Here is a 24,277-nt window from a genome sequence, read left to right as displayed (position 1 = left end):
GGAGCTGAACAGATACCCTGCAGTGGGGTTACAGACACAAACACCCATTGTGGATCTACAAACAGTCACCCCACAATAGGGCTATAGACACCCCACCATAGGGCTATAGAACCAGCTGAGAAAAGGAAGGAGGCATTGGCAGCACCTAGGATACTCACCAATCCAGACACCCCACAATGGGGCTACAGACAGACACCCAATGATGGGGCTACAGATAGACACCCTGTGATAGGGCTACAGTTAAGGAATGTCTCCCCATGACTATTTTTCCATTACAATTAAATCCATGCATGTTGGGTCAGCAGCATCCTACCGGTAGAGTGAGTACCAGAGTCAGCCCCAGTCCAGGAAAACTAGGTGGCCACTTGGGCTGGCTTCTGGATCCATCACTGAAGTGGGGGCACTGAACCACAGGCAGGTAGCCACAAGGGCAATTCTGGACAAGCCCCCAAATTTGTAACTGCAAAAGGGTTCACCTTGCCTGGTGCTTAAACAGAGCTGATTTGATTCCCCAAGACAGTGGAATTGCAATATAGAAACGGTAATTCGCTCAGAGCTGGCTGTGTGGGAGACTGGAATTTTATTATTACTCAAGTCAGTCTCCCTGAGTTTTTAAGGATAACTTGGTGGGTGTGGGGAAGCCAGTGAGCCAGGAGTGCTGATTGGTCAGAGATGAAACCACATGGAGTCAAAACTGTCTTCTTGTGCTGAATCGGTTCCTGGGTTGGGTGACGGGGGACTTGCCACAGGATAAGTTGAGCCAGTTTATTGATCTAGATGGTGCCAGCCTATCCATCAAGCACAGGGTCTGCAAAATATCTCAAGCACTGATCTTAGGAGCAATTCAGGAAGGGTCTGAATCTTGTAGCCTCCAGCTGCATGACTCCTAAATCATAATTTTTAATTTTTAATCTTGTGGCTAATGTTAGTCCTACAAAGACAATCTAGTCCCCAGGCAAAAAGTAGTTCTACATTAGGAAAGAGCTGTTACTATCTTTGTTTAAACTATAAAGTTCTTCCAAAGTTATTTCAGCCTACATCCAGGAATGAGTAAGGACAGCTTGGAAGTTAAAAGCAAGATGGAGTTGGTTAAATTAGAACTCTATCACTGTCCTCAGCCATAATTTTGCAAAGACAGTTTCATTCTGACAGACAGGCCTGAACTAATAGGAGATACTGATTAAATTAAATTTTAGATAAATATTTTAATTTAAATCAGATGGGAAATTTAATAACTGAAAAAGAAAACTATCCAAATGTCCAATGGTAAATATTAAAGTTGTGAATTAGCATAAGGTATTGTCAAGGTGAATACAATTGCTAGGATGTCATTTTAAAATTTAAAGCTTTGTGCCATAATGAATACACGTTACTGAATTTAGCACATTTAATGAACATTCTATCATTATGTCTATAGTTCTTAACCATTAAAAAGGAGGTGGTCTGAGGAATGTCAGTTCTAAGAAGGAGAGTACTGACACTGAACCAAGAAATTCAACTATCCAAACTGAAATTTCTGTAGTGAAATAGAAATATCAGATCTCATTCAAGTTGAGAGAAAGAATGCCATAGTGTCCAGCTATGATGAGTCAATAAATTGAAAAGTAGCATCATAAGTGTTGCTATGAGTCTTACTAAATAGTGGCCCCTCATGCATAATGGCTAAATATGGCTACATGTCCAGATCTTAGTGAGAGTACTAACTTTCTGCCCTCACACTGTGTGTACAGGGACAATAACAAGACTAACCCATGGTCCATTCTTCATTCTAGAAACTAAACACATTGGCTGACTAAGAACAGATTTGTAAATGTGGCAGGGATTTGCCATCATAATAAAATCCTCCTAATACTGACTATTGCTAAGATACCTACTTGTTAGATCTAAATCTAAATTGATAATTCCTGCTTTTAAGATCAGATCTCTTTTTATGTAGTATGTTGAATTGCAGATTATATTGAAGACTTTAGTTTGCTTGGATATATTTTAAAGGTAGTCGCTTGCTATTAAAATACATTCAGTCAGGGTTAATAGTGAGTCTTTTTTAAAGCAAAATTTCTTTGGAATAGAGGAATTGAAATAGATAAGCCAATTATTATAGTTTTATAATTATCTTTGGTAATTGATAATTATTTTACCTTCATGGTAAGATAATCATAAAATGTGAGGTATAAATGATTGTGTTTTTATAAAGAATTTGGTATTTAAACTGAGTGACATTTTATTTTATAGATAGTTGCAGATCACAGATTTAGCAACCATAGGGTAGCAGAATATGCTACCCCCAAATATGCCACTTCGGCATAAAGACTATTATGGGCCAAAGACAATTAAGAAAGACACATCTAGGGACACTGCCCTCTTCTTATTTCTTAAAAGCAGTACGTAAATTTGTGAGGATTTCCTTGCCTCTACTCTCCATCAGCAAGGGCAGATGTTAATCACTGGAGATAACTCTAGACATTAGCCTGGAGAGGGCAACAGAGAAATCTACATAACAAACTTCTCTTCCATTATTTCTTCCACATAGCTATCTTCCCATAATTTGCCTTCCACAAAAACTCAAAAATTACTTTCCTTTATCATGTCACATCTCTAAAAATGTATTGTTCTTTCGTTAAGATGCTAGATAAGTCCAAATTCTAACCATCCACTAGAGTTACTTATCTCTGAGTGCTCATTATGTGTAAGCCTGTGAGTGAATTTCTTTTTCTGTCTTTTGTCAGTTTAATTGACAAAGTCACACCTGGAGATACAAACTGGTAGAGAAAAAAAAAATAAAACTTTTTTCTCCCCTCTCCACCTAGTAGACTCAAATTGGACAAATCACTTGACTATTTTGACCGTGTTGTTTTGTTAGTAATATGGAAAAACTAAAATCTCCCTTGACTATTTCTAACTGCCATTGAGAGGACAAATTAGGATGATAATTATAAAGGGTCTTCGAAAATAAAGTTCCAATAAAGATTAGATGCCATTTTAATTAGTTATAAATGGTAATAAACTCTCATAAATGTCTAAAATGAACATTACATCCCTTTTAAGATGCCAAGATCTTTTTAGAAATTTCAGTCCTCCTTTTTTCTGATGTTTCCAAATGAATATATATGGAGAATTATTTTTTACATATACAAATTATACGTATACACATATATATTTTTCTTTGATATGAGTTGACTTTTATCAGTACACTTTCCAACATGCTTATTTCTGAATATATTATTTAGTTTAGATTTGTTTTCTTCTTCATGGCCTCCTGAATAACCAAGTATTATTAGCTGATTAAAATGATCATGGCTGCACCACATTTAAACTACAGATTGAAATAAATTCCAGCTTTAAGATTCAGCAAATCTGCTTGTAGCATTTACTTTCATTGTGTTAAGTAAAATCTTTCATTATGGTAATTAATCAAGGTGGATTATGTATTGTTACATCATCCCTCCTTTGCCATATGAAAGATTTCACATCCAATATATTGCCAAAGGTTATGTCCATATCTGGAGGTCTAGGTTTCTGTTCTTCCGTTGCTAACAGGTGTTGTCGCTTTTTGGAAGACTGCCACTGTGAAATTATTTTCTTTCAGATAAAACAAGGGAATCAGGAATAGATTACCTTTCTAACCCCTTCCAATGTTGGTTGTTCATGACGTTATGGAACATTGGCAGTTGGGATTCAAATCCTTTCCTTAGACCTAGGTTCTTAGAGGAACATAGAGAATGCCTACAATATTTCTTAGAGGGTTATTTAACTTTAAATTACTCAACATGTACACAGTTACAGAGCCCTCCACCACCATACTCTCAAGACTAAGGAAATGCAAAAATATGAATAAAACTTAAGAACTAGAGCCCTGTTTTTTTGGTGCAGGGAGGAACAATATAGCTTTCAGAAAGGGATAGTGAGAGAATACAAGTAAAAAATGCAGAAAGCACTCATCCATTTCATCTAACTCTGCCAAATACTATTGGCATACATTTAAAATTCATCGTCTACTAGAAAAGGCTGTAGAAATCAATGTTTAACTAAAGAAAATTACAGAAAAGATTGATTGCATCTTAAAGTTTATCCAGGTCATTTCTGATATCATGTTAAATTTGTCATATAATGTGACTTATTTTCTTCATTTCCTTGGGCTTTGTTTTCCCCAATCCAGGGCTGTACCATTATCTTATCCATATAAGCCTTATGAAAGATGTAATGTGTATGATTAATTTTATAAATGTATTACGTTGTTCTCAAATAGAAGTTTGTTGCCAGTGGAGGTGTTAATATGGGTACGAGCATTTATTAGTGTTGTGGGACAAATGGTGTTGTAATTATCTTACAGACCACTAGTGGGCAGTGGTTTCTGCTGGGAGCTTGCATTGTGTGCAGTTTCGGTGTATGATCCTGAGTAAGTGTCCTTAACAATGGTTTTCAATCCAAATCCAAACTTGTTAAAATAAGAGTCATCAGATGGAAAACAAAAGGGTCAGAAGTTAGAAAACAAAGTATTAAAACATGCACACAGACATGCACGCGCACACACACACAGGAACACACACACACAGAGGATAAGAAGGAAGTTAGGATAGTCTCTTGACTCCAGAGCAAGGAAGTAAAATAGGTTTTTCATTTGGGTTCTCTAACCACTCGAAAATCCTCTGAGAGCTCATAATTACAGTCTTGGAGAAACTAAAAATAATTTGATATAGAAAAAAATTAAAACCAAAATAATATCTGTGGTTTTCTCGTTAATTTTTGGTGAATAATTATTGTAAACAAGTAAAACAATCGTTTGTTTTTTATGTCACAGTAAAGAGATAATGCTATTTTCGAAACCAATAATATATTCGCCTCCCAGAAAAACACTATCTATGTATCTTCAGGCATAGTGTATGTTCAACACAAAACAAGAAATGAAAGAAAAAAATCTAAAAAATTATATAAACGTTTTTCAAAGTGATTGTAGAATGGTATATTTTCACTCTTCTAAATGATTGTTCAAACTTTAATTTAAAATTTGAAATTCTGTTAATTGTTTCTATTTTGCAAACTCATTTTAAACCAACATGAAAAAAGTTGCATTTCCAAAACAGAAATAATGTTAAATAGATCTTATGAATTCTTCATGATAAAAGATTTAATGGAATTATTTTTAGAATTACTACTTAATAAATACATTTTGCTAAATAGGATTTTCTAAGGTGGCAATATAACAAAACCACAAGCTTACATGTTTCTATTTAACCAAATATTTTTTATGGCTGTAGTACATAAAACTGAATTCTACATTTTCTTTCATTAATAAGTGTGAACTCCTATAGTGTCTGCTTTCCAGAAATGCAATCATCTAATTATCTCTTATTCTTTTATGCATTGGCTCAAATGATAAAAAAAAAATGTAAATACATAGGAACAAGTATATGAGTGTCCATATGGTGAAAAACCAGAATGAATTTAAGATACTAATCACATTTACAACATTCAGTGTATAAAATTGGGTCTCAGCATCCAGTGTGTTCTTTTTTGTAAAACTTAATATCCACGAAAAAATTCTATCTCACTCTTAGAACAAAAACAAAGGCAATTAAAAAACACGAGAATATCTATACTTCATCCTGAGAAGTACCTGGTGGTCCAGAATATATTTTTCAGTTTAGCTTATAAAATTACTCATTTTTGATAACCTGCTCTTATTTTTAACATTGATTTTAAAGATTTAAAAGGTCCAGGCGAGGTTGCTCACACCTGAAATCCCTGTACTTTGGGAGGCTGAGGAGGGTTGATTAATTAAGGTCAGGCATTTAATACCAGCCTGGCCAGCATGGTGAAACCCTAGCTCTAAAAAAAATACGAAAAGTAGCCAGGTGTAGTGCCACCCACTTGTGATCTCAGCTACTTGAGAGGTTGTGGCAGAAGAATCACTTGAACCTGGGAGGCAGAGGTTGCAGTGAACCAAGATCACACCACTGCACCCCAGCCTGGGCAACACATGGAAACTCGTTCTCAAAAGGAAAAAAAAAAAAAGAACCAAAGCTTGTTAACTGAAAATCTCAGTTTCTAGGATGGATTTTACACATAAATTCAACATTCATTTACAAAGTATCAAAGCATGTCTGAGCATAGAATACATTTTAATGTATTAAAATATGGTAATCTATTATTTCACCTTTGGGACCAAATATTTTTTTGTGGCTGTATATTTTCTAATGCTACCTCATAGGCTTGATTAATTTTTACTCGGCATTTCCTGGTGTTCAGAAGAATTTCTCTAAGCGTTTGTTAGTCCCTCAAAACAAAACAAACAAACAAACAAACTAACTAACAAAAACAAAACAACAACAACAAAAAAAAGCAGTTCTTTCTCTGAAATTTCACTGGGTTACTTCTGTCCCTATGCTTTGAAAACACTGTTGTTTTCTTCTTGTGTTAAATCTGTATATATTCCCCTATTGTGCAGCTATAATGTCTATTGGAGATGTGTATAGTTAATTGAGCATTTTTTTAATCTTAATAGTAAACAAATGAGTATTTTATATATGCCAGGGGTCCAAAATTTTTGTTGGTAAATAAATTAATATTTTGTTGGTAAATAAATAAATTAATATCTGTATGCTTCATGTCCATTATTATTTGAAGGCACAAAGATAGAATAGGGGGTGTTTTCATAAGTTTTCAAAATTTTTTATTAGAAACAAAATTTTACACATTGTATAAATAAGGTGTTTCAGTATTAAAGAGTAAAGATATTTACTTATCTCTCAATTCATGGTCATTTCAAATACACTTTGTTGGAATTTACATGTTACATAACATTAATTCCCATATTTTTTCTTTGTTTTGTAACAATAGAATCAGTTTTATAAATAATAATTTCAAAGAAATAAATGACACGTTATCTACTTAACAATATTTATTCTGTTTTGCTGAATTTTCCTTGGGTTTGAAATAGACGACCTACCAAATATACCATTTTTTAAAGAATAAATGTCTTTGCAGGATGCAGTGGCTCATGCCTATAATCCCAGCACTTTCAGAGGCCACGGCAGGCAGATCACCTGACGTCAGGAGTTTGAGAACAGCCTGGCCAACATGGTGAAACTGTCTACATTAAAAATACAAAAGGAGCCAGTCATCGTGGCACGTGACTGTAATCCCAGTTGTTCAGGAGGCTGATACAAGAGAATCACTTGAACCCAGGAGGTGGAGGTTGCGGTGAGCTGAGATCGTGCCATTGCACTCTAGCCAGGGCAACAAGAGCGAGAGTTTTCCTCAAAATACATAAATAAATAAATAAATACATAAATAGATGAATGCTTTCACTCTGAAATAGTGCATGTGAATCTAATGAGATTGTCTCCAAATATGTTCAATTGCAGTTGAAATTAATATGTACACCATTGTGTATATGATGTTACTACCCTAAAAGTGGGATTTAAAGTATTTGAATCATCATGTTACCTACAGAGTGTGAAACCCAAACTCCAATTTGTTGATTAGTTTTCAAATTTGTTGATCAAATGATCATAGATTTTATTCAAATTCTTAATTTTAAACAATTATTTGATGTAAAAGCAAATGTTCTGATGTTTGAGAAGTAAAAATAATTTTTATCTATAAATTAACTTGTGTCTATAGCATCAAGAACCTGTTAATCTTAAGCCAAATGTATTGCACCACAAAAGTTGAAATAGTCATCTGCACAAAACTGTAATATTTGCAATTCTCCCACTAATAACCATGTGGAGCCAGTACAAATATACCACTAATGTAAATGCAGTACTTTTCTGAATGTTTGAATTGTGGTTTCATTAAGATGGCAACCTAAGTTGAAAGTCATGCTTTTTTTTTCTTTTTTCTTTATTGCTTTATTGATCTGTATAAAATATATAATTACTGTATGTTTATTTATAACAAATTAATAAATATAAATATGAAGGCAAGAGTAAAGAACAGTAACATGAATAATGTTACAATATTGGCAAGGAAAGCTAAAATTTTTGATCTTTGATCATCATTCTACTCAACATATTTACCTACTTCGTTATGATACTTAATAAGTTACTATTAAATTAAAGTTAACCTATTATTGGAACATCATTGGATGACTATATGCCAATTCTATCTAACCTATTTTATTTCTAATACAAGGAAGAAACAAATTAATAGCTCCTATTTATATCACTATCTAATAAGCATTTTACAAAATACATTTCTTTTTGTGAAAAAAATAGTAATTGATCATCTCCTGCTCATAGATATGAGTTAAATAAAATACAGTATAAGGTTCATTTATAATCTTGCTTAACTAATAACTAAAGCAGAATAAGGGAGAGACACAGAGAGACATATAACTTTTAATAATGCAAAATTTGTCAATTTAATTTGAAACAAAGAGTTTATTTTACCTCAAAATTAGAAAACATAGTCATATTTCTCTATACACAACCATTTTCCTGTCAATTATTTTTATTTATTAAGTATTTTTTATGCATTTTTAAAGTTTTGGAAATCTTTTTTAAAAAATAAGAACATTATAAGTTATGTTGAAGTGTGTGCTAATATATTTTCAGCACTCTATTGCTTAAAAAATCATTTCAACATGTGTGTTATGTTTGCAAAAATAATTTATACAAAATAAAGATCCTTTAAAAATATATTATAAAAATAATTTTATCTCTTTTTTTTTAATGGAGACAAGATCTGCCTTTGTTGCCCAGGCTGGTCTTGAACCCCTGTGGCCCAAATTATCCTCCTGCCTTAGTCATCCAAAGGGCTGGAATTTCAGGTGTGAGGGATGGTGCCCAGTCCACAGAAGCAATTTTTTTTGCTTCATTTCCTCTCCAAATATTAATAAAATTCAAGACATTTAAAAAATTCAGTTGCCATGGCTTCTGTTTAAATACATCAACATGGTACTTTTATTTTCCCTTTTTCTGGTTTACCAATTTTTCTGTCTTGGCAATTTGATATGGATTTTATATTTCCAAGTATCAAAACTCCAATAATACCTTTGTTCTGTTTTCTTGTTGCTGTTTTTAAAATGTTTAATCTGTTAAATATAAGGTTGCCTTCTATTTACTATATCTAAGTTTCATATTACTAATTTTAAAGGTTTAGTAGGTTTTGTTTAATGTATGTTACATACAGGAGCGCCCCCCACATCTCTTCCACATGCATTCCAAGACTCCTAGTAGATGCCTGAAATGAGGATAGTACTGAACTCCAAACAGATGCTCCCTGACTTAACTATGGTTTAACTTTTGATTTTTCAACTTTACGACGGATTTATCAGGGCATTTTTGACTAATGATATCTTTTATTAATATGTTTGTTGGAACTGTAATTTGAAGAGCACCATCATAATTTCAGTGGTATATGTATAAACTACGTTTTTCCTTAAACATTCATGTGATAAAGCCTAATTCATAAATTAGATACAGCAACAATAAAATAGAATAATTATATCAATATACTGCAATAAAATGTATGTGAATGTTTTCTCTCTTCCTCTCTCTCCAAACTCCTTATTGTATCAAGACAGCTAGTAAAGTGTGTAAAGGTGGGTGGTGTATACAGCATAGGCAGGCAAGACAAAGGGATAATTAACATCCAGAAGAGAATAGGTCAGGGTGTCCCAGATGTAATCACACTCAGAAAAGTGTGTCATTTAACATTTATGAATTGTTTATCTCCAGAATTTTCCATTTGATATTTCAGACCATGGTTGACCGTGGGTAACTGAAGCCATGGAAAGTAAAACTTTGGATAAGGAGAGATTACTGTGTTCAATATAAGACATAAAATAGGGTGGATGATGAAGTAAGGTGCAAAGGTTTTTTGAAAAAGAAATATTGTACAATACAGGCAAGAATACACATTATTCTATTTAATTCTACATGATAATGATTATTTCATAACCTTAAGCAAATTGTGTTTTTCAATGTTTTTATTCTACATAACACATTTTTAATAAATAGTTTTTTTAGAAATTGTGAGAAATAAAAAGGTCCTTTTTAAACAGTGTAAATACTTTAAAATTAGTGCCTCTTTTATTTACTGTCCAGGTCTTGGAAAAGGTTATTTTGTTTATCTGCATAAAATATGACTTGCAGTATAGCATGTCATATAATCAATTTGGTTTCCTAAATTAAACATAGAGTAATTTATTACTAGGGTAGTATGGCCAAATTTATTTTTACCAATGTGGTTAATGTATTTTAATTAAGTCCACTCTTACTGTATTTATTTACAAGTTCTATAAAAAACAAATATGACTCATAATGTTATTCTCATACTCATATATAACATAACTGTAAACCTTAATCCATAAGCATTCATCAATAAGCATATAATTACCACAATAAATATGTTAATTATTGTACATTAACATATATGTTAATATAATAGAATATATTGCATATACTTTACATAATTAATCCCCATGGCTGGTTATATGATAAGTCACTTCCTATAGAAGCCGAGTCTCCATACATGCACTTTTTAAATTGGAGAAAATTTTGTACTTGTGGAGTATGTTGCAAGGTATTAATAGGAAGCTAAGACTTTGTATAATTGATGCTGAATGAATGTTAATGACAAGAATAGACTTGTACTGGTAAAGTAAGCCTATAAGTTCTCATTTGGAGACACCTCAAAATGGAAATCTAACTAAAAATGTATGCATTTGCAGTTTCTCTCTAAAATTATTTTTATTCATGTGTTTATGTAGGGTTTTATTTTGTTTTTCCATGGGGATTTAGCTGGAAAATCTGCTAGAAAAATTTTAAAAGAGCTGTAACACATAAAATTATTGTATTACATACACTGATATTTGGTGAAGTTTCTAGCTTGATATCACAATTCTAATGACATATAAATAGCCGTTTTTCCTTAAGTTTGTAGCATAGATTTTTCTCAAATATATGTTTTTAATTTTTCTTAAAGAAAATGTTCTCCTCAAGCACAATATCCTCTTTATCTTTTTATTTTGATGGAAATAGAAAATGTCTCCAATGTATACCCTATTTATTATTCTACTTATATACCTCATTTCTATATATATTCACACGTCATTAAATGGAGAACACCTAGGAATGCCACATGTGTCTTGTGGATGCTACTTTGCAATTTTTTTCATTCATTACACGCTAATAAAGAAGTTAATTTTTAACATGCCTAAGTCTGAGAGGCAATACAACAGGTGAACAAACAACACCTTAACTCTTCAATTATTTCAGATGAGAGATGTATGAATAAGAAAAGAAAAATACATCTTTATTTATGTAGAAGTAAAACCCTGTGAGAAAGAGTTTCAAAGGGAAATTTGGCTTAACACTGTGTACCCAGGAATATTTCCTCATCTATAAAACATTTTTTCATAAGTAGGAATTAGTTTATCTCAAGTGTTGACAAATTGTTTTTATAATCTTGAAAATGTATGCATTGTGGGAAAAAATAATAAAATAGATGTTATAATAGAGCAAATAGTAGATACCTTAGGTCTAGAATATTTGGTAAAATTATATATTGTAGATTACAATTTTGCCATTGGGATTGCACCCTGATGAGTTATGGAGAGTCTGTCCATGTTTCTTTTGTGATTAAATGTGTTGCATTTGGATGGAGCAGTACTCAGAGGATGTATTAGAATTTATTAAAGCACAGGACTGAATTCTCAAAATGAAATATTACATAAAATGAAAAAGCCTTCTATAATATGACTCAAATTCCTCTTCCAGCTCATTTTTAAATTATAAACTGGAAGATTATATTTTCTTTATCAATTGCTCAGATATATATTTGATATTTTCTAAATAAAATTTAAATCTTTGGCAGTCTTTGGGTCTATATATATTTAACTCCAAAAATTGTTTAATTCATTAACTAATATAGTATTATATTATATTATTATATTATATTATATTATAATATATATAATATATATTATATTATATATATTATATTATATTATAATACTATATTAATTAATATATTATATATTAATATAATATAATATAGTATTATGGATAAAAAATTTTCAGATTATTTTCTATCACATATTTCAATGTAGGTAATTATTCCTTTCTTTCTTTTTTTTTTTTTTTTTTTTTTTAAGGCAGAGCCCCACTCTGTTGCCCATTGTTGCCCAGTCTGGAGTGCAGTGGTATGATTTTGGATCATTGCAACACTTGCCTCCTGGGTTCCAGTGATTCTTCTGCTTCAGCCTCTGGACTAGCTAAGACTACAGGCATCCACCATCACACCCAACTAATTGTTTTATATTTTTTGTTTTGTATTTTAGTAGAAACGGGGTTTCACCATGTTGACCAGGCTGGTCTCAAACTCCTGACCTCAGGTGATTCGCCCACCTGGGCCTCCCAAAGTGCTGGAATTACAGGCATGAGCCACCACTCCCTGTCTTCAATGTAGGTAATTTTTATGGCAAAATGTTTATATAATTCTAACTAATGATTTGTGTATTAACTAGTGTAGTATATTGGAATGTAAAACTTGACTGTTATTTTCCAAGGATACAGTATACAGCAAGTGACATTGATGACAAAAATTACTTGTTTTTAAGCAATCATATAATACACAAATAAAAGTAAACCTAAAATAATGTGGGATAAAGACCTGATATATAGGCTCATGTGTATTCTTATCAGAATACTTTCATGCCATAGAGTAAAATGACACTTGTGCGTGTGATTCTACTAAAAATTAAATAGAGAAAGAGAGAACACACATGATTTGTTTAAATGTCCCTCAATGAGTAAAATAGTATTACCAAGTCATTTAAGAGGGCATCAAACTGTAGAAATAAGTAATTATTTCAGACACCCATACTTTTTGGGATGAGGTAGAGACAGAAAATAAAACTTGTCATTAAAGCTTCTTTTGCAAGCAATGTTACCTTGTAAGACAATAGAAAGGAATACTAGAGCAAAGTCATTTTATAAATAGTAATGTTAATTATTAAAATGTATTTGCTATAGTTATAGTTTGTTCATTTGTATTATAAGGAACACCATTATTCTCTTTATACTTAATGTGATTTACTTCATCCTGAGCATGAAAAATCTGTTGTCCTACCTACCAGGCTAACGAAAGTCATCCATGATTTGTGGGTCAAAAAGAGGGAGGCTTATTATTATCTCTTGTTCAAGCACTTTCACCTCCCTTGGCACCTGATTCATTAGATACTTGTATGGCCTTGGAAGTTACTTTCAAACCTTTCAAAGTTAATTGAGCTCAGAACTGAGGTTCAAAGCACCTGTACCTTTCTCGTTTACAGGAATAAAATATAAATCAGTGAACCAAGTAGCCTCCTATATTGCCAATAAGCTTTGAAATTTGCTACAAAATTGTCACATTATATATTAAGATAGAATTATATTTTACTCGATTGAAAAATTCATTTTTCTTCAACCAGTGTGTAATGTTTTAAACTACTTTTCCTTTTTCTATGTTATAGCATTTATTTTAAAATTAGTTTTCATATCCTGGCCAGAACCAAACTAACAAGCTAACTAACTAAGTTAAATATGGCGTAAATAGAAAGAGGAACCTAAGGAAAGTATGTGAGCGACAGAAATACTTTTAATGTCCCCAAGCACATTTCTGAAAAATGTTTTATTCTTAGACTGCCCTGTACTCACTTGTTTCTCCGTGCAAACCTGACTGACATTTAGTCCGCTTCCAGTCATGATAAAGTCATAAGATACATGAATACAAACACACACAAACACATAGATGTTGGACTGCAGATATTTTCAGATAATGGACATCAGGGGGATAAACATCTATGAGATAAGGAACAAAAATGAGGCAATCCATACAATAGCCCCAACTTGTGCTTGAAGATTTTCTGGGCTGTGATGTAGAGAAAGGCTATTCAAACAGAATAGCAGAAGTAGAAGAAGCAGAGTTCAGAGTTTGTAGAGACCAACGTGGGTAAAATTCTACAGCAGATTACTATAGAAAAGAGTACTGAATATAGGTGACATGGCTCCATATATTAGAGAAAAGTTATTTTCTAGTCTTCAGTTAAGCACAGATCAGTGCACCTGAGAGAAAAATGTCCAAAGACATTGAAATACCATTGTGTGACTCTCAGGAGTACCTACACCTGTGTCTAGATCATAATCCCATGAGCCCGAGTGGAAATACTTAGAGTAGAAGTTCCTACACGCTTTAAAATTAAGAAAATATTAAGAACAACTCTATGTCAGTATCTTTGACAACTTCAATGAAATGGACAACTGTTTTGAAGGATATAAATACTGAAGCTGATTTAAGAATAACAAGAATAGTTCTATATCTGTAAAGACATTGAATTTATGTTTGAAAATTGTCCCACAAAGAAAAATGCAAGCCCAGGTACCTTTCCTAGAAAATTCTACCAAACATTAAAGGATGAATGAATGTAAATTTTATACAAACGCTTTCAGAATATGGAAGAGAAGGAAGAACTTCCTCATTCATGTTATGAGACTAGCATTACCCTGATATCCCGGCTATACAGACATACAAAAATGAAATTATATAAAAATATCTCTTGTAAATATGGACACAGCAAGCCTTGACATTGTAGCTGATAAATTCAAGAATAAATAAGAAGCATAATAATGGCATCCCAGAAATCCATTTGTTTCATCATTTAAAAATCAAACAACAGTAATTGGCCGTAATATCAATATAAATAAGAAAAAAACATATATAATTATCTTGAATAGATACAAAAGAACTAGTGGATAAAATTCAATATCCATTCAGGAAAGAAGAAAAACTAAGAGTTGAAGAAAACCTCATTTTCAACCTAATACATGGCAACTGTAAAAAAATGTAAAGTTAACATCATACTTGATGAAAAAATCATTTTTCACTTAACGTTGGGAAAGAACAAGGTTGTACCCTCCCATCACATTTATTCAGCCTTGTACTGAGGTTCAGGCAGTGCAATTTGACAAGAAAATGAAATAAAGTGCATATATTTTCAAATAGAAGAGAAAATTATCTCTTTTTGTGAGAAATTAGATTGATACATTCCATAAAGGCATAATTCAAAAGATATGCCATTCTGGTCACATTCTTGTTATCTACAGATTAAGGTAGAAGATATATTTTAATATTTCTTAAAAAATATGATCGATGTAACTATATCTAGAGTCTATACTGAGGGAATGTGTTCTCTTTTGGGTCTATGAGGGGGTGTAGTTTTAAGGGCAAGAATTTTCCAGTGCCATGTCCCCCTCCCATCTGTCTCCATCTGGGAGATTTAACAGTTTATGTTTGAATTTCGAGGGCACGGGAAGAAACTAAGAGTCAATCACCCCACTGGAAATTTAAAGGAACCTCTTTCATTGGCCAGAGGAACTTGGGAAAGTGGAAATGTCTCCCAGGATAAATTCCCCTGCACCTTCACCCACGCCGGATTTCCAGCTCTCTGGAATCCCCTCCCACATGGTGGGAGCTCCCTTTCCCCTCCAGAATTTCCCCTCTGGAATCCCCTTCCACACTCTTGGTGGAAGTCTTTCTCTACTTCTCCTTTCCTTCTCTTTTGTCTGCCTTAATAAAATCACATTTCTGCAACACTTCTTCTGTCCGATATTTACTTTTACGAGCATATGGCCCACCTGCAGTGGTCCCATGGCTTATTCTATAAGAGACTGAAGGCCAAGAACCCACAGCATTCTCTCTGGGGAGATGTGCCTCACCTGCACCCAAAAAAAAAAAAAAACCTGGTTACAATACCATGTATCTAAATCTTCTTGGAAAGTTATATACATCTCTAGATAATGATAGAATTCTTATAGCTTAAATTATAATTTAATTTCAGTGTATATTGAGAATATAAAGTGATAAATTATAGGAACACATAAAGACAATAAAAAACCTAAAACTTTTAAAGAGGTAAGGACTATAATTTTTAAAGTTGCTGAAACTTGTTCAGCGAGAACAAGCCTTTCAAAATGTACATTAAAGAAAAGAAAGTGCTATTTTTACGTATATACCTCGAACAAGTGATACAATTACTTTGGTATTGCTTAGTTGAACAATGGAAAAAAACAGTTTACATAGAATTACAAGTAAAACCCAACTGTGTACATTATATAAAGGAATAATAAAATGATTGTAATCTGAGAATGTTTATCATAAAAATATGGCCAGAGGAATTCAAAAATCTAAATACGTGAAATTTCAACTTTATTATCATATAATTTAAAATTGAGGACCAAAATTACTAAATAAAACTAGAAAGTTGCTTATGATTATAAATGTTATTTGCACATCAAGTAAACAACATCCAAACACCAGCCAAAAAATCAGGAAAAAAATGAAATTGCTGGAAACATTTTGTTAGTAGACAATATTATCTATTTCAGTTCAGGACATTTCAGGTGGATGAGCAATAAATTAGAAAAGGGAATACATTAATAATTAATAAGGTAAGCCAAATTTAAATAAACCAATTACAAATTTTGTTCCCACTTCTAAGTGGGAATTGAAGAATAAGAACACATGGACACAGGGAGGGTAACATCACATACCGGGGCCTTTAGGAAGGGGGGTAAGGGGCTGGGGGAAGGATAACATTAGGAGAAATAGCTAGTTGATATTTCTAGTTGATAGGTGCAGCAAACCACCATGGTACATGTATTCCTATGTAACAAACCTGCATGTTCTGCACATGTACCCCAGAACTTAAAGTATAGTAATATTAATAATAATAATAAACTATAAGTGATGATTGGAAGGAATAGTACTCAGAAATTTTTGTAGGCAAAGAAAAGTTAAAAAAAATATGTATTTGCTTAGCAAAAATTCTATTTTAAAAAAATCCAGGTCTAACTTTTATATGCTAAATTAGAAGATGCTGTGAAAAAAATATATATATATGTACCTCTTTCAAAGTACCTACCAAAAATATATATAATTAGAATAAAAAGTTAGATAAGTTCAAAAAAGGACAAATAACAGAAATAATTTCTTGTTCACAAAGGCAGAAAAAGTAGAAACTAGTAAGCCAGAAAAAATAGGCCACAAAAAACTCTAATTTATGAAAATTTATGGCAAACAAATATCAAAACCTATTTCTTATAGGATAAAAAAAGAAATCCAACAAAGATTTAGAATAGCAATCCAGAATAATAGTCATGTTACTTCAAGTTAAACTCAAAGAACAAGACTGTCTTAAACTTAAAAAAGATGAAATTTAAGCATTAAGAAAATAAATATTTATTTCAAAAAATTGTTAAGTGTCTTACACAATATGGTAGGACACCTCTTCCTCTCACACCCCATACGAAGTATATAGTGGATGTGAAATCATAAGATAACAACTTAGAAAAACAGGAAACATGATATATAAATAAAACCTTGAGTGATTTCTTAGAAAATACATGGACATTCATTAAGCTAATCTAGTCAAGACAAAGAGAAAAGTTGTCAGATACACACGGTGAAATAATAATAAGGAGCTAAGCACCAAAAAAAAGAAACAACTTTTTCAACTGCATGCAAATAAATTTGAAAACAAAGAAAAAAATGGGTTTCATTCTAGTTAAATATAAATAAATTCCAGCAAAGAGAAAATAACTTTTAAAAATCAAAGACTAAATTTATGTATACCCAAGCAAAAAACCTTAAATAAAAGATACACATATTAATTAAAAGAAGAATATAATCAATTAAGGCTTCTTAGAATAATGTAAACATCAATATAGTAAAATCCATTTAGATGAATCAAATTATTGACATAAAGGAAATAATAAGATAAGCATACAAATTATATGTTTCATATGTAATAAAAGCACCCACAAAATAATCCATAAATCTTTTAAATAAAATATTCTTAATGGCAATAGAATAATGATATATTTAAGTTTCTGGTTTGATTAAAAATGTTTTCTCATCAAAATGAGAAAAAGATGAAGATGCTATAATTTGTCACTATTAAGCACCAATATTAAACAACAATAGGAAATAGTTGATACAGGTTACAGAAATATATATAGAAATTCTGCATATAAAATGTATTATTATTTACAGATGATGTTAGTGTTTCTCTAAAAATCTAAGGAATAGATTAAAAATCTACCACAGATAATATAACTAATTACTTTTCTGGGTATAAAGTTAAATATGCATAATCAATTTATTCATAAACAATTTAAAAGCAGGAGAAAATATGCTAAATTATATAGTGACAAAATATGAAATACCTAGAAACAATTATTAAGAAATGTTTGGAAATTATATAAGAAAATCTTTCAATATCAATTAGTAATATCAAAGAAACAAAAATAAATATACAGATATTACCTGGTTGTGAACATAAATGTAACATCATTAACTTGTCCATTTGAGAAACTTTAGAAATCTAAAATCAAAAATGGATTTTTAAGGATCTAGAAAGATTTTTTGAAAAACAAAGAAAGTGATCCAGGCATTCTAAAATTAAAAGTAAATAAAATCATCAATAATGTTGCAGAAAAAAATATAGAAGGGACTATTCTTATTGACCATTACTTTGAAGTTTAAAGCTGAAATAATAAAGACTCTTAGTTGTTGTAGACAAATTAGTAGAATATAAAGTCAAGAAAGAATTTAAAATATGTTTATAACAATATTATATTTAGTCAAAATGCTATTTCTAAACAATTGGTAAAGATGAACTTTTTCTTTAAAAAATTTACAAAAACAGGAAAAAGGTTTGATCTGTCATGTAACTTAGAATAAATTACAAAGGGAATTTCAGATTAAATGTGAAACTAAGATGAGAAAATTTTACAAGTTAGCGGGGGAGAATGTAGAAAGCCTTCATAAAAATAATCCCAGTGAAAAAAATGAATGGGTACTTTTTGCACACATAAACACAAACAGACGGGGAAACAAAGAAAATAGGGTAAAAAGAGTCAAAAAGCACTTTAAAACAAAAATATTTATGCCTCATTGAAAAGAACAAAGAACAAATTGTCTTAATATATGAAAAGCTTTTAATGTCTACATGAAAAATGCTTACACTCTTGCAGTAAAATTAATATGAACTATGAAAAGAGGAGCAAGTAAAATACAAATGTCTCTCAAATATGAAAAATGCTAAATAGAACAAGCAAAAGAAAGATAATATTTGCAATTATGAAAACAATACTTTATCCATAAGCTTTTAAAATAATAAGCATTTTGTAAATCACTGAATTGGAGTGAGTTTCCAGAACAACATTACTGGAGATATTAGAAATTATATATCTTTATCTAAGAGTTTAGAAAGCTTACAAAATCATGAAAATTTGTTCTCCAGTTTAATACACATATATGCAAAGTTATATTTGAATTTGAACATAGAAACAGACAACTTTCCATAATTTTCTACATGTGCGCATGTCAGTGAGAAACAGCATTAACAATCTTTGTTCTAAACCTCTTTGATCTAGAACCTTTTCGAGAACTTTTATCTAGTAAAAGGCTTTGGAAAATAGAAATAATATCTTCCTGCAGAGAAATGGTAGGTTTATTTACTATACAATAAAATAATGGTACTATCTCTCTCTGGGGCAAAATTTAGGCAAACTTACTGCCCAGAGATTAAACTCTGAGTTCTGTAGCATCACCCCACGAGTGTGCAGGCATCACTTCGCCCTCTTTAATCACTGGAACTTTAGAAGTCAGTGTAAATGTCAATTCTCTGGCTACTGCTCCTGCTATGAGTAATATGGTCTTTTGTCTTTAGCACAAGAGTCTCATATGTTTTGCCAGCATCCACAAAACTGTGGCATGATGAACTGTAAATTTGAGAGTAAGGTAAATTTTTAGACCGTTTGATCATGATGAAATAATCAATGCTTTATTATCTGTAATATCAAATTGTGTAAAAACCAAAATGCCCAACATAAGATACAGGTTAAATATATTATATCAAAATAATTAATATTAAGTTATTGATCATCATGTTAGCTCTATATTTGCTGATATAACAAGTCTAAGATATTTTTAATGAAGAAATTAATGCAAAAACATTTTGTAAGCTTTGGTACCATATGTATAAACAGTGAGATAAAGGGAGAAATACATAAATATATATGCTTCTTTTCCGTACACTGTGTCTTAAAGGTGAATTTAAAATGCAGTAACAATATTTTCTTCTGAAATAGGAATCCAGCTGGCAGTTTTTTCCTTTTAAATTTTATACCATCTCCACTTAAACCAATACAGAAGTAATAAATTAAATAGATTTATAGTGAAACATTTTTGTATTTATGTACCAAAATAACAATTAATTTCTCTTATTTCCTTCTCAATTTATATTTTCATATTTTATTTCTTAATTTTTTTTAATTTTTATGTTTTTTTCTTTATTAACTTTTTTTAATTTTAAAAACATTATAGAAACACAGGAAGTTGCAAAAATAGTACATAAAATCCCATTTACCCTTTAATCAAATTCCCCCAATGGTAACATCTTATATAACTGCAGTACAATTACAATACCAGAATACTGACATTGGTACAATACTGTTAACTAGACTACGGACCTTTTTCAGTTTTTACTGTTTAATATGCATTCATTTGTGTGTTTATGCGTGCGTGTATATATATGGTTATATGCAATTTTTGTCAGTGTTAAATGAATATACACCACTTGAATGAAAGTTGGCATTTAGTGATATAGTTTGGATATTGGCCCCCTTTACATCTCCTGTTGAAATTTGTGTCATGAGTGAATTCTCATTCAGTACCTGCACAGTCTGCCTGTTAAAAATAACTTGGCACCTCCTACTTGTTTCTTTTTTCTCCTCTGTCTCCTTGTGATCTCTGTTCCCCCTCACCTTCTGCCATGAGTGGAAGCTATCAGAAGCCCTCACTGGAAGCTATCAGAAGCCCTCACTGGAAGCAGATGCTGTACTTTGCTTCTTGTACAGTCTGCAGAATGATGAGCCAAATAAATGTCTCTTCTTTATAAATTACTCAGACTCAAGTGTTCCTTTATGGCAACACAAATTGACTAAGATGAAATTTGGGAATATAAATGAATTTATTATAATAATTAACATAATAAATCTTCCATAACACAGTTAATGCTACCTACCATACAATTTATAAAATAATATTGATTTGGTGTAGTTTTATGTAAGCATTGTGCTGGAATTGCTTGAATGCAAGCATAAATAAAATAGACTATGCCATCCACAATGATAATAAAGCATTCCTGCCATACGTAATGTAACAGAAACATGCACAACACAAAAAGGTTACTATTTACTTTAAACTATAAAAGAAAAAAGTAATAATTCCAGCTGAAAGTATGCTGGAAGCCTTGTATCTATGAAGAAATGAGATTCTAACTGGGCTTGAGTATGGAAAAGGACTGGAAATAAGCAATTTGAGGAGGACCGAAAAATGAGGTATGGGAATAGAGACTTAAGAATATTATAATTGTTTCAATGAAAGGATGTGTCAGTGGTTAATTTAGGTGAGAGAATGGAGGATGAGTTATAATAAATTAGTGGAGATAAATCAGCTAAAAAGATATTGTTATAATACTGTGTGAGCAACGTAATAATGATCTGACTTGTTCCAGTAGGAAAAAAAAAAAGAATTATTGAAAGTAACAATTTAAAAAAATTATGTAGGTTTTGAGTTTTGAGAATTTACATTAGGAAACGTAAGAGGGAGCATTAGCAGTAGGTAGCTGTTGAGTATAATTTAAGCATGTCAAGTTTGCCAAAGCTCAGCACATCCATTTTGCCTTTCCAACAAAAATGCTATAAAATTGGGGGTCAGAAAAGAGAAAGTCCTTAAATTATTATAAACAATTTTAATAGTTTAAAATCTTGAAGAGAGTGTCTTAAATTGAGAAAAAATATATATAGTAAAGGCATCCAAATGGGATAAAGAAAAGTCTTTGTAGAATACATGTATTTAAACATTGGGCATAGGTAAACGAGCCAAGAAGGAAGAGGAAGTTTTTTTTTTTTTTTGAAGAAAACAAACAAATAAACAAAAGATAAATTGCTAATAAAAAAAATAGAGAAAAAATGAAAGAGAGAATTTCAAATAGAAAGAATTAGTTATCTCTATGCAATGTAGAATGAGATTTTTTAAAAACACGAATTAAGAGAAGCTATTTAAACTTAAAAAGTCATGATGAGGACTTCCAGCCCAGACTATGCACACTCATAATTTCTTCTCTTATTGCTCAGCACAATTAAACCCCAGGAAATATGCACAATCATAAACTCAAAACATTTATAAGATAAAACAAAGGAAAAATTATAAAAGGCATTTAGCACCTTAAAAACTTTAACATGAAAGCCAACTGGTTGTATACGCAAAAAATGGAGGAGTAGCACCTGTTGCACCCCCTCACCCAGCAGAAGTCCCCCTAGACCCAGTGTTTTCCAACTACTGCTCTAGCAACGGAGGGCAGCTAAATAGGCTCATTCCTCTCCTTAAATGAACGTGAGTCCTTCTAGAAATACCAGGTGAAGAGGTAAGGTGGATTAATTGGAAGCTCCACGTATTTTTATAATCGTTCATGTGAAATAATATATTTTCCCACAAAAGCTGAACCTCCCACATTCTGCCAAGAGAAATTTAGGCGGACAGGCAGAACAAGCAAGACAAACAGCTATAACAGGTAGCACAGTCTGGGAAGCTTCTTGTCTCCATGGACTGAGACCCTTCACCAACTGACATTGGGACAGGCAAGCAGAAGTAGAAAAAGGAATGCCATTTTAGCTAGTGATTTAGGCTGGGAAGCTTCTTTATGCCTTTGGGCCTAGGATTCTCTTACCCAGACACAGGGACATCCAGGGGGCAACAATGATGGACCCCACAACACCTCATTCCTACCAAGAGAAACCCAGTGTCCTGACCTGAAGAAAGGTCTTCCACTTTTTAGGGTTGCAAGAGTGACACCAGATAAACAAAGCAGGCTCAAATAAAATCCCAAATGATGTGGAAATTAAATTGCCATAAAATTAGGCCAAGACTTGCATGCCAAAACCAAATCAGGAGTAACTCCATTATAAAGTAAAACATTTTAATAGAACTTAGAGTCTTTTTACATAGTAGACAAAATTCATGCAAAAGGCATTAACGGCCATTTCATAGAAGCAGACATGCAGATGGAAAAAAAAAAACATACTAGAAGATGTTCAGTAAGATGAACCATAATGAAATGCAAATTAAACTCCAGTGAGGTATCACTATACATGGATCAGGATGGCTAAATTAACAAAAATAGTGAAAATATCAAATGCTGGTGAGGATGAGTTGAAACTGGGGATGAATTGAAACTGAATTGAAACTGATGATGGAACTATAAAATGCTATAGTTACTCTGGAAAACAGTTTGTTTGGTTCTTTATAAAAGCAAACATTCAATTACCATATGACCCTGCAATTGCACTCTTGGGCATTTTTCCCAGAAAAAAAAAATAAAACTTATGTTCATACAAAAACCTGTATATGAATGTTTGTGTTAGTATTACATAAAAACAAATCTGGAATGTATAAAGGGAGACTTTATTTGGAAAGACTACTGCAATCGGAAAATATGCTGAAGTTAGGAACTTCAGGATTCTGAAAAACAAATAGAAAAGACCCTTTTTAATAGTGTAGGAGGTAAGCAAAGCTCAGCAGAAACTTTTAAGGGGAAGTTGGCAAGCAACGGGTAATGACTACCAAAACCTGACAATGTGCCTCACAGTAGTCAGCCAATTAGAATAAATTGATAATGGGACATGTTCCCCTCGTTAGAACTTGCTCAGTCTTGGAAAGAAGTACAATTCAGGGGCATATAGACATTTAATGAAAGGCATACTGAGATGTTTAATAAACAGAACTATTATTAAAAGACAAATAAAGGAATAAACAGTTTTAAAGTTTTGAAATCAGGCAGCCGAAAGTCTTCTGGAATATGGATCCCAAATTTCAGTGGAGTGAGTACGGTAGAATGGGGATGACAGTGGTAAGACAATTTATTTTTCAGTTTGCTTCTGAATATTTTTGGTGATGGCATAGACATCAGAGATATTTTGGGAAATATATGCACAATGATCATTTCTGACTACTGCACAGGGGTCCAGGATTGAAGCATCTGGAGTTTGGCACTGGTATTGCTAGTAAGGCATACAGTGTAAAAGCTCTTCCCACAGGTTTTGAGGTTAGTTTTCACATGATATGGTTTGTAAAGAACAAGGTCTCTACTCCTGGAAGAAAAGTCACCTCAATTTGTTGATGACAAATATGCATGTAATTAATCACCTTCTTGAAGCATTTTAGA

General features: G+C 32.0%; 1 pseudogene; it reads right to left on the bottom strand.

The window, feature by feature from the left end:
• Window positions 1–10,725: 10,725 nt before the first annotated feature.
• On the bottom strand, window positions 10,726–10,791 carry LOC119468726 (annotated as a pseudogene).
• Between the last annotated feature and the right edge of the window lie 13,486 nt (window positions 10,792–24,277).

The sequence above is a fragment of the Cebus imitator genome, unplaced genomic scaffold (assembly GCF_001604975.1).
Source record: "Cebus imitator isolate Cc_AM_T3 unplaced genomic scaffold, Cebus_imitator-1.0 Scaffold482, whole genome shotgun sequence".
In the NCBI taxonomy this organism is placed as follows: Eukaryota; Metazoa; Chordata; class Mammalia; order Primates; family Cebidae; genus Cebus; species Cebus imitator.
This window is presented reverse-complemented; position numbering and strand designations above follow the sequence as displayed.